This window comes from Arctopsyche grandis, chromosome 12 (assembly GCF_051622035.1).
Source record: "Arctopsyche grandis isolate Sample6627 chromosome 12, ASM5162203v2, whole genome shotgun sequence".
Lineage (NCBI taxonomy): Eukaryota > Metazoa > Arthropoda > Insecta > Trichoptera > Hydropsychidae > Arctopsyche > Arctopsyche grandis.
In genome coordinates this window covers 2,458,310-2,471,595 of record NC_135366.1, presented here as the reverse complement: position 1 = coordinate 2,471,595, position 13,286 = coordinate 2,458,310, and positions in this window count along the sequence as shown.

Here is a 13,286-nt window from a genome sequence, read left to right as displayed (position 1 = left end):
TATGGACAGCAAAACTTACAGTAATATAATTAAAGACCTTGCATTGAATTATATTGTAATAATATTATATAGTTAAATAATAAATAATTTAATAAAAATAAATAAATCATTTTATGTCCTCACAATATTACAACACATTACACGAATGCGACAGCATGCTTGGTTCTCGTAAGTCATAGGCTACATAGGATCGACTATATTAATCAACATTATAAAAATCATTTTAAAAAAAGTATTTTGGCGCCCCCCTTAATCTGGATGATCTGCGCTCTTGATCTGATCAATATTCGATCTTTTGATACATCAAAAAAAAATTGACCTTTATAACTGCTCAAAGGAAAATTGCAATTATATTTGATACATATATTTATTTACGTGACGATATGATTTTTCCGGGAAATAAAAAGGTCAACATCCGACATTGTAAAAATAGATTATGTGACATTTGATTACAGCTTCAAACGATTGTTAAAAAAAGTGATTATTTATTTCGTATTATTCCTTTGTTTATTTTGTATAATAATTATATTTACGTATGCATTAAAAAAAAATTAAGTTGTTATTTCTTATGAATAAATAGAATGTATATGTCACAGTGAAATTATATTTCAAGTGAAAATATATTTTCACTGACGTTTCAGTGAAATCATAACGAGTTACATTTTCAGGGTTGGTTTTATTCATTTAAGATTATATTTTTAGGGTTAGGATATGCTAGGTTAAGTGAGGGTTGGCCCTATTCATTTAAGATTGGGTTGTTAGGGTTAAATTTACAGAGTTGAGCGTTGTAAATTCATTGTTTGATAAATTTTCACTGCTTGAATTGGTGAAAATATATTTTCACTAGTGAACATATATTTTCACTAGTGAAAATATATTTTCACTTTAAATATGCTTTCACTGTAACATATATGTACATATATTGTATGTACATACATACATACACTTACTAATTTGAAAATTAATTAGTATACATAAAATATTAATCAAAACCAATTCCAATTAAATTAAATAAGCCACAAACTATTAAGATTGAACTATTATATACATATGTATATATATGTACAGATGTATGTACATATGTACATGACTGAAAAAATTTCAATAATGAATTTATTTAAATATTGCGTTAGTTTCCAACAAGTGATAACAATCATTGCTATTGTTTTGTATTAGGATTGCCAAACTTTCATTCACATTATACAAAAACAATGTGCAAATATATGTATTATATTTCTAATGCTTGTGCAAAACTCTGTACTTTCCTCATCAAGTCATCGTTTCCATCTGAATTTTATGTTCACTAAAAATAAGGGCAGTAAAATCGCACTTTTATTTATGTACTTAATAATGTATATTTATATTTACGACAAAGGTGTTTTTTTTTTCTTTTTCTCATTACTGACATTGGAGAATAGACTAATTATGCCACCTCAATGACATATCAATCAATATTAACTACTCTCCATTTTGTATGGGAATTTGTCAAAATTTCTACGATTTAATTTTTATATACATACATATGTATGTACAAATCTTGAATCAGTATACACTGACTAGTAAGTGTGTACAGTGTTTAAAGTAAAAACCAAAGCTAGTAGCTTTGGTTTTTAGCTAAAGTTTACGACGCTAGATTCCGCAGGTACTCTTACTAGACAAAGTATACACGCGTAAATATGAATGAAATTTGGGTGGTTTGACAGCTGACCAACATTTGACGTTGTTCTTCTAATGAATTGTATGCTCAATAATATAACTGGTGCTGTTCAAATAACTAATCTATTATTGAATTGATAAGAAATAGAAAATAATTAACAAGGTTAAATATACATATTGTAGAAGTTTTACAATTACGTACATTTTATTTTGTTCATTAATAATATGTTCTTCGATATAATGTCGCAATCTTTCAGTTTTTAGTTTAATACGTCATAGTCCGACTATATATATAATATATACTTGTTAAGAATGTCAACTTGTTACTCCTTTCGTAAACATTTACTGCGTACGGATAGCTAATGTATGAATTTACTAGTAAACGTGATCATTCATTCTCCCGTGTCTGTTACTGGGTGATTTTGATGATGCATGCACTTACTAGTCAGTGTATACTGATTCGAGCTTTACACTCTCACTGTAACATATACGTAAATACATATCCATATTATTTTTTTGTTTTGTTAACCACTGGTCTAAATTCAATTTGGAAATAGATAAAACGATATTTAAGACTTGAAATCCTTTATCCTAATAAAGGTGATGGAAAATATATTCGAATGAGCCTGACTAGTTAAAGATGAAAATTGCGGCAATTTCAGGGTTTATTCCTATAACTCTTAGACTGCTGACGTCTTTTCTGTTGAAAGCCCGCCACGCTGAAAATTTCGCCAACATTTCCAACTAGAATTATTTGGAAATCCAATAGAAAGCAGGTATACAAATTGTAGCTAATCCAAACAAACCCTAGATCACTACCGCCGAGGATTTCGAGTTTTGTAAAGGTGTGTTTAGACTCTCGAATATATCTTGCAACAATATAAAATAAACAAAAGAAGTCTATTAATGAATGTCTTTTCCAAAACTAGTTCCATATTCTTCACTGTTGTTAAAATGTAATGCTCACAATCTAAATGCCAAGCCACAATCTAAAATACTCAGCAGCTAGGGATTTCCATCGAAATGGTTATAAATAGTCACCGGACCCAGAAGGTGCCGCGTAGCGAAGGTTGTAAATGCATTGTTAAAGGTTTGCCGAACCTTTTTAACAAAGGATTTACAACAATGGAACAATGGATAGCACTGTGACTATCCTACCTCTAGTAATAAATTCAGAAATCCCGGCGTAAACCAGTCTTTATAAACATTGACACGGATTACACGACCCATGTTCAATGCATTTTTTTTTCAATGCTACCTGGAAAGACTGGAAAACGGGTAGTATTCTTGTTTACTTTGTACATGCTTAAAATACAAAGCCTATCGGGCTATTAGTCTAGAGGCCGGAATCTGAAGGGGCTGTTTATTGTTCAAAGATTTTAAATGCATTGTTAAAGGTTTGCCGAACCTTTTTTACGAAGCATTTACAACAATTGAACAATAGGCGGCACGTTTCCGGCCCCTTCAGATTCCGACCTCTAGTTATTAGTCTAGAGGCCGGAATATGAAGGGGCTGTTTATTGTTCAAAGATTGTAAATGCATTGTTAAAGGTTTGCCGAACCTTTTTTACAAAGCATTTACAACAATTGAACAATAGGCGGCACGTTTCCGGCCCCTCCAGATTCCGACCTCTAGTTATTACGTAGACATAGGATAGACACAGTGCTTTTTCCAGGAATTGAGGCAGTTTAGCTCTATTTACAAAGCTAGAGTCCAAAAAAAAAAACGTTCGGCGAACCTTTAACAATGCAATAAACAATACGCAGCACCTTTCTAGATATTACAATTTATTCTTAAATTATTTTTTTTTTATTTATTTAATCTAATTTTATATTCAAATATTCTTCAAATATCAATATTTATAGGTATATATATACACAATATTTTAGTAAAATTTCGGGTCCGTTTTTTTCAAGACAGCACCTTGGTTATCCTACCTCTAGTTATTAGTATTTAAGTATTCATCACATTTTTTGTTGAAATTACGACTGTATTTACGTGGAAATGTTCTCACATATCAAAAAAATCAAAATAGTTTTTCTTAAATAACTCCACAGCCCTGCTAAAAATGTTAAATACAGCCATATATAAAATTGCGACAGTCACAATCACCTGTCAAATAGCAATAACAATACCTCACCTGGATTAATTTTCACATCTGCCGAATAGGGCAGAGACGTGGTGGAATCTGCACCTGCACCACTCCAAAACATCCCCAAGACACCAAACAACAACAACAACAACAACACGTCAAACTTCATATTGACGGTGCAAAACAACAATACTAATCCATCAGTACTACACAATCCATAAGGATACAACTAAAGTCATAATAATTCAATTCATTTGTTTATTCGTTTAAAAAAAAAAGAAACGGATATAAATATTTTTAAAATAATAATAACAGTTGCTAAGGAAGGTTTGTGAAATAAAGCATCGACGGGTCATGGAAGCCAAAGACACGACACTCTCGCACGAATGCCGGCGGCCAACTGTCAAACGCGCAGCACATGGCGATTCTCCCACTATTCGAGAGACGCGTCAGTGGCGCCAACTCACCCGGTGGCGCCCGCCAATTACGCGACCGAAATACATCCGCACCCACACTTGCCAACACAACGGCCCGCTTGCAATGAAGGTCGTGCACTCGTTCTCGTGTACTACCCGCCTGTCAAACTGCGGCGCGCGTCTGCTTACTAATGTCGCCGATTATTTAGCCATCTAATTTTCTAATTGGCGTCTTATCGGAGTTAGTACATTCACGTTTTCGTGCTCACGACAGGCGATAATTTTGGTCGTAAATCATGCTATGTCGCTCATCAACACTATCATACTATGACCAGAGAAATGTTATATTAATAGAAGTGGCTTTAGGCGTAGGGTTGTCAGGCGTCCCGATTAATCGGGATTGTCACCATTTTGATGTCTCGTGTCCCGGTGTACCGAACAAACATCTCTAACATAGGTTTACTACTTTTTAAATTCGTACATAAGTTTTTAACTCTGAATTAACATAAACTATAAACAAAAAGTCAATGTCTGGACCGGACAGTCTGGTAAAAACTGCAGCAATATTCAACAATGAACTATTTTTCTGTGTCTTATAGAAGGGAGACAAAAAATGTGTATCAGGCATCAATTAATCTATCTTGGATCGATAATTTTCTCACACTCAGATTGATTAATCACACGCTGACGCGGAATAAACACCGTCAGAACAGAAAGGCTAAAATATTTCTGTGATTTTGCTAATATTGAATATAAAAATCTGCTATCACTATTACCTGCAATATGTAGAACGCACTCTAAAGCTATTTGAAGCTTTAAAAGCTTTTTTTTAGCTGAAAAAAGGCACTAAAAACCTTATTAGATTTTTTCACAACTCCTCTCAGTGAAGTCTCTTTGGTTTCTTCATTGAAATTGTAGCACTTTTCATTTACATATATTTAAAATAGAAGGGAATAAAATTAACTATAGATAGTTTAAATATTATCACTTCGATTGAAAATATATCTATAGAAAAGTCAAAGAACTGATTTTTTTTTGGGTGGTTTCATGGTTTGACTTGCATGAAATCTGACAACCCTACTTTAGGCGTCATATTGTTGTCAAGTGACAATTGTCACTATACAACAATATGACAATATGAATAATTTTAGCCTCAGTAGTATTTGATGCTTGGTGCTCGACGTACATACATACATATGTCCGATAAAAACTTCTCTGTTTGTTTATATTACTCGCAAGATGGGCAAGCATCGGTAAAAATCTCACAATGCATTCAAAAACACACAATAAACAACATGGGATACATTTTTATAAGTAAATTGATCCGATTGTATTCCGTGCGTTGTAGCGTATTAATAGAGACGTACCGCGTAATATTGACAGCAATTATTTATTCGTAAGGGCCCTTCTATTATTATTACATTTCTCTGGCCATGACGCTCTTACTGTAACATATAAAAATTAAATCGTAGAAATTTTGACAAATCCCCACACAAAATGGAGGGTAAGGTTAACATTTATTGGTATGTCGTCTCTTTGGTTGGTGCATTTGTTCCTGATAAATGGAAACAACATTTGACTGCCAATATTTTTGTAGGAGACATCATTTTCGTCACTTTCGCCATTTCAAGACTTTGTATATTTATCTATCTATTTGATAAAAAAATTCTATTAGATAAAAAAGTGTACTAACTGGTTTTATCTTATGACTTATCAGGACATATACCAAAAAAATCAGCACTGTCCTGTTAAAATCAGTACGAATGGTCACCTTATTCTCTACACATATTACTTTCAGTTGCCTTGTTGTTACATGCATGTTTTTATCGCACAGCCTTACTTGCGTGTGCACGATAAAGATTTAAGGGGACTAGGTGACGTCAAACCGAGTCCCCATGTATCCTATTCCCGCACATGCAAGTGAGACTGTGCGATAAAAACAGGGAAATTTCCACGATACGCCACTGATATGTAGGCTGACTGATATCGTTTCATACCTCTCAGTATAGTGCATATTCATGCTATTTTTGTCGTCCATTTGGGCTGCTGGCTGCAGCCTCCCAGTATAGTATGTACATACGCATGCTATTTTTTTTATAGTATAGTACTACAGCTCGATTAAGTATAATACTACAGCCCCAGTGGCGTAGCGTGAATTCCAGACGCCCCCCCGCAAAATATTTTAAGGCCCCTCTCCCCCCCCCCCATATATTCATATTATTTCCTTACAGCAAAATAACTTTCCAAATTAATAATTCATACCTTTTTTACGTAGAAAAACTTTTTTCTGGACTCATTGGCAAACACGACTATTTTGTTAAAATTTAATACTAATCATTGCTAATATTTTAATACGATGTTGTGACATAGTTGACCTTAAGTAATTTTAAATAAGTTTCAACTTGTGAACGAGCGCTCCGTAGTGGCTACAGTTACCGGAAGCGTGAGGAACAAGATGATTTAAATGATGAATTTAAATTATAAAAATTACAAATGAAGAGCTTTGCCAAATTATGAACACGTAAAGAAGATCATTCTTTATTTTTATTTATTTATAAAGGTTTATTTTCTTTAAGCACGAACGGAAATCAAGATCAGGCAATGATTTGTCAAAATCATTGACATATTAGTTGGCTAGAGACATAGCTTCATGATATACATATGTATGTACATATACGTAAATCGTCATCTGATAATTGTTTTGCAGGAAAGCGAACTTTGAAACAATGTTTAATTAACGTGATACGAACCTTCATTTGCACTTAGGTTACGTTTAGTGCCGCATTAAAAATTGTTTTAAATTTCTTTTAATGGATCCTGGAATCGTATATCATTACTAAGTTCATCGAAATGCTTTTAGATTCAATTTTGGCTTCAACCCTAATATTGTTGAAATTGTTACGAATCCTTCAAATTTATTTCTAAAATTACTGATCTCTCAATATGCATCAGTGCTCAGTCTAATCATAGACTGATCACTGATATCATCAGCGTGTTTTGATTGAAGGAACTTTGAAACAAAGTTGAGAAACCGAAGAATTTTTCAAGAAGCACGAGTAGGAGAATAAATTCGAAACATTCCATTTTCTTTTTTAGTCACTTTTCTTTTGATTGTTCATCATTTCTTTTACTTTTTAAAATTATTTCTGTAAGAAATTTTAAAACATCTGTACATATATACATATACATATGTACCTACATATATATCGAAGTGCATTAATAGAGTCTAATCTGGACGACCAACAAGCAGTGCATAATCTGTTTAAAGTAACTGATGATGAATTTTCCTTAAAAACTTCCCACCTGTTAATGTTGACAGCTAAAAATTTATAAATTTATAAATTTTTACGTTTTTACGCCTCATATAATTTTATTTTATTGTTTTAACACGTTGTTTTAACAAAAATATATACAAGAATAAGAGAGAATTGTCAGCTATATGTAAATACAATAAAACGAGATGCAAATAGGTTAAAAAATAGCACAGGTTTTTAAAAAAATTATTGCAAAGAAATTACAGAACAAATTCAAAAATCTGCAAAAAAGGCACGCCGCTTTGCGGTGCCCCCCAAGCCTCGGCGCCCCCCAAGCCTCGGCGCCCCCCAAGCCTCGGCGCCCCCCCGCATTGCGGGGTCTGCGGGCGCGGTAGTTACGCCACTGTACAGCCCTATTAATCTCTGCACCCCTCCACTTCGAATTCTCAATACAATATAAACCTTATATATCACTGCATAACTCCATAAATGCGAACTATGAAGAAGAGCAAATTTTTTTAATAAATTAGAAAAATATCTTGTTTTGTGAAAGAAACAAAATTCCACAGATAGGGTAATCGCTACACTTGTAAGTTGACAATTTTTGAGTTGTTAAGTTGAGAAATAAAGACTTGGCAGTTGAAAATACCACCCTTTCTATAAGCATTATTCCAACGAAACAAAAATTCATAGTAATATTATAATAGACTAGTTGTTTTACCCGGCTTCGCTCAGTATTTGTAATATAAACAGCTTAAACATGGCGAAGTTAATAGCAAATATTCATTTTTTTTTTATTAAATTTATTTGAAACGAAAAAAATATATATCGAATCGTAGTCATAGAAACTTTGATTTGTTTTCGATGTAACCAACCAACATTACATACATACTTACATAGTTACAAAGTCTCTTTCGAAATTATATTAACCATATGTAGCTTCTTTAGTGTACTTATTTTTTTAGTTCAAGCGGTCAATAACTATACCTTGACCTAAGAACGCAGCGTTTCCCTCTTAATATCATAATCATCATCTGCAGCCGCTCACCATCCACTGCTGGATGAAGGCCCCTCCAACCAGCTTCCAGTCGTCGCTGTTTTGCACAACTCTCATTCCATCCCACACATTTTCATAATTTTGTCTACCCATCTTCCCTGCGGTCTTGCTTTAACCCTTTTGCATTCCCTCGGGTACCATTCTAGCGCTTCTTTTCTCCACCTTTCGTCCATTATTTTAGCCACGTGTCCCACACATTGCCAGTTCAATCTCTTCACTCTATCCACTATGTCCCTTGTCATATTTCTCACCCACGTGTTCTGCTTCCTGTCTTTCGTCGTTATGCCGAGAATACAGCGTTCCATACTTCTTTGAGCAGCATCTTGGCGTTCAATGTCCAAGTTTCACATCCATACGTCACCACTAACAAAACGTATTGATATACATCGAAATAAAAAAATATATTGTAACAGATAGACAATAAATGCACAGTTTAAATATCAAAATTTTGACCCGACGACATTTCACGCCAAAATTTCGTTGAATAAAAGATTTGACCATTTGTTTTATTCGATTTTTTCATTTGTTTTATTAATTTTATTATTAAAGCGAAAAGATTTTGCCTCGATCTCTAACATATTGATGATATGAAGACGAGACGCGGATAAAAACATAATTAGTCAATATAATAAAACAATATAAAAACGTGCACACGCCAACCGGAAATGGTAGTAGCATGCCTATATATTTGATGTCTGTTCGATTTTTCTATTTTGGGCGTTCAAAGAACATCGGAATGCCCAAGCGCATAAATTATGCTCAAACAAGATGCATGTGGGAAAAATGTTTTCGATGCCATGTTGAAACAATTGTCACAGATTGATTCATTACGACGACTTTTGCCATTACTATATTTATTATTTTATATATTTGCGTCATTTTCGCTGACATTTCTGATGATATACGTTTGTGTAGTAGTCGTATGTTAATTTTTACACGACTCTCATTTGGTGACTTGTGTCTTTTTTGCTCATAATTTTTATTTCAAAACGGATCTAATATTGTAACAAAAGCTCGATTGTATGCAAAATGTGTAAGGTAATGATTTTCGTGTCTTTTATTTTTTAAATTATTATCGTTTTTATACGCAAAACTTAAGGAATGTGCGACTTTCATTAGAGAGGAGATTCAAATGACAGAGCACGCTAGAACTGTGCGACGTTAGGCCGAGCGATGAGTGACACATACACACATCCACAAAGACACACACACACATTCATTCATCATTTCGAACGGGTTGGATCGGTGAGCGTGTAATGCCTTAATTACTTAACATTATATTTATATAGACGTGGGTGAGAAGTATGAAAAGGGAAGTGGGCATAGTGGATAGAGTAAAGCGATTGAAATGTCAATGGGCAGGGCACGTGGCTAGAAGAATGGACAAAAGAAGTGCTTGAATGGTACCCGAGAGAATGTAAAAGGGTAAAAGTAAGACCGCAGGGAAGATGAGTGGACGAAATTAGGGAAATGTGTGGGGGGATATGGATGGGAGTTGCGCAAAACAGAGACGAGTGGAAGCGTGTTGGAGAGGCTTTCATCCAGCAGTGAAATGTGAATGGCTATGATGATGATGATGATGATAACGGGTCTACCTCACGGCACCGAAAGTGAAAAGGTCGAAAAAGCAAATATTCGAAGGCAAAGATCGAAAATCGAAAGATCAAAAAAAAGGGTGCATGATAAACGGTAATATGTATATATAATATATATCAGTGGCATGCGATGAAATTATCTCTCTTTTTGTCATACAACCTTGTTCAATGTGCGCGCGCAGGATACGGGAGGAAAAGCCTGTTCCTCTTGTTCCTGTTGTATCCTGCTCGCGCAAATTAAGTGAGGATGTACGACGGGGGGACAGAGACTTTTACCGCACGCCACTGATACAGTGAGCCACAATGCAGTACTTAACGCTCTACAAACACAGGGAGTACCGGAACCCTATGTGGGGCTGTTAGCTGCAATATATAAGAATGCCACAGCTTCGGTTAAAATTTTTTCAGGTACAGATAGATTTAGCATAAGAAAAGGAGTAAGACAAGGAGATACAATCTCGCCCAAGTTATTCAATGCGGTGCTTGAGGGAGTTTTCAGGAACTTGGAATGGGACAAAGCCGGAGTAAGCATCAACGGTCGCTTCTTGAGTCACCTTCGGTTCGCAGACGATATAGTTTTAATAGCTCGTGATTCAGCTGACCTACTTAACAGACTAACACAGCTGGACAGGGAAAGTAGAAAAGTAGGATTAAAAATTAACGTAGATAAGACCAAACTAATGTTCAATAGGTATTGCATGCCTGATAGCATCCCATTAGATGATAAACCAGTAGAAGTAGTAAATAATTATTTATATTTAGGTCAAATAATTGACATGTCTGGTAATAAAGATGAAGAGATAAAGAGACGTATGAAATTAGGATGGAGTGCATTTGGACGGATGAATGCTGTTTTTAAATCAAAAATGCCACTCTGCCTGAAGAAAAAGATCTTTGATCAATGCGTTTTGCCAGTGATGACGTATGGATGTGAAACTTGGACACTGAACACCAAGATGCTACATAAAATCCAATGCACTCAAAGAAGTATGGAGCGCTGTATGCTTGGCATAACGAGAAAAGACAGAAAGCGGAACACGTGGGTGAGAAGTATGACAAGAGTAGTGGACATAGTGGATAGAGTGAAGAGATTGAAATGGCAATGGGCGGGTCACGTAGCTAGGAGGATGGACGAAAGGTGGACAAAAGAATTGCTTGAATGGTACCCGAGAGAATGCAAAAGGGTAAAAGGAAGACCGCAAGGAAGATGGGTGAACGAAATTAGGAAAATGTGCGGGGTGAGATGGATGAGTGTTGCGCAAAACAGAGACGGGTGGAAGCGTGTTGGAGAGGCCTTCATCCAGCAGTGGATGGCGAGTGGCTGTAAATGATGATGATGATGATGATGATATATATATATATATATATATATATATATATATATATATATATATATATATATATATATATATATATATATATATATATATATATATGAGTTATTACATGCCATTTAACAGGGTTACTTTGTAAGTGAAAGTAGTTAGTTATGATAATAATAGATTAGCAATTGTTATACTACTTTTTTACAGATCTTTATCGTGAGACGCCTCTACTTTCAGCGGTCTACAAGCTCTTCACGAAGGTTATTACAGAAAGGCTGAAGAATATCCTCGACGAGAACCAACCTATAGAGCAGGCAGGGTTTAGGGCAAATTTCAGCACAATGGACCACCTCCAAGTAGTTGGCGAACTAATCGAGCGCGCCAACGAATATCAACGGCCACTGTGCCTAGGTTTCGTCGATTATGAGAAAGCCTTCGATACAGTTAGTCATAATGCAGTACTTAACGCTCTAAAAACACAGGGAGTGCCGGAACCCTATGTGGGACTGTTAGCTACAATATATAAGAATGCCACAGCTTCAGTTAAAATTTTTTCAGGTACAGATAGATTTAGCATAGGAAAAGGAGTAAGACAAGGAGATACAATCTCGCCCAAGTTATTCAATGCGGTGCTTGAGGGAGTTTTCAGGAAATTGGATTGGGATACAGCCGGAGTAAGCATCAATGGTCGCTTTTTGAGTCACCTTCGGTTCGCAGACGATATAGTTTTAGTAGCTCGTGATTCAGCTGACCTACTTATCAGACTAACACAGCTGGACAGGGAAAGTAGAAAAGTAGGATTAAAAATTAACGTAGATAAGACTAAACTAATGTTCAATAGTTATTGCATGCCTGATAGCATCCCCTTAGATGATAAACCAGTAGAAGTAGTAAATAATTATTTATATTTAGGTCAAATAATTGACATGTCTGGTAGTAAAAATGAAGAGATAAAGAGACGTATGAAATTGGGGTGGAGTGCATTTGGACGGATGAATGCTGTTTTTAAATCAAAAATGCCACTCTGCCTGAAGAAAAGGATCTTTGATCAATGCGTTTTGCCAGTGATGACGTATGGATGTGAAACTTGGACACTGAACGCCAAGATGCAAAATAAAATCCAATGCACTCAAAGAAGTATGGAACGCTGTATGCTTGGCATAACAAGGAAAGACAGGAAGCGGAACACGTGGGTGAGAAATATGACAAGGGTAGTGGACATAGTGGATAGAGTGAAGAGATTGAAATGGCAATGGGCGGGTCACGTAGCTAGGAGGATGGACGAAAGGTGGACAAAAGAAGTGCTTGAATGGTACCCGAGAGAAGGCAAAAGAGTAAAAGGAAGACCGCAAGGAAGATGGGTGAACGAAATTAGGAAAATGTGCGGAATGAGATGGATGAGTGTTGCGCAAAACAGAGACGAGTGGAAGCGTGTTGGAGAGGCCTTCATCCAGCAGTGGATGGCGAATGGCTGTAAATGATGATGATGATGATATATATATATATATATATATATATATATATATATATATATATATATATATGTATATATTAATCGTTTTTCATATGTATGCATGATAAACAAATATTTTCGACTTTTTCACTCTCGAATTTTTCACGGTCACCCGATGATAACATATAACTTTATTTTAATTCGTGTATCAATTCCTTTCCTAAACCACCCGTTGACATTAACGGGCACAACACAAGTGTATGATAGAATCTGTCACTTATTTTACAGATCGAGTCCGTCGCGATTGAGTGACACATCCAACACTAGTCCCAATCCTTGGGGGAAACATTTGACAAGTTGGATTCAAACTACCAGATGATCGATGACACGTGTGTTTACAATGTACATACATATTTGAAAAGTGACATACATATGTG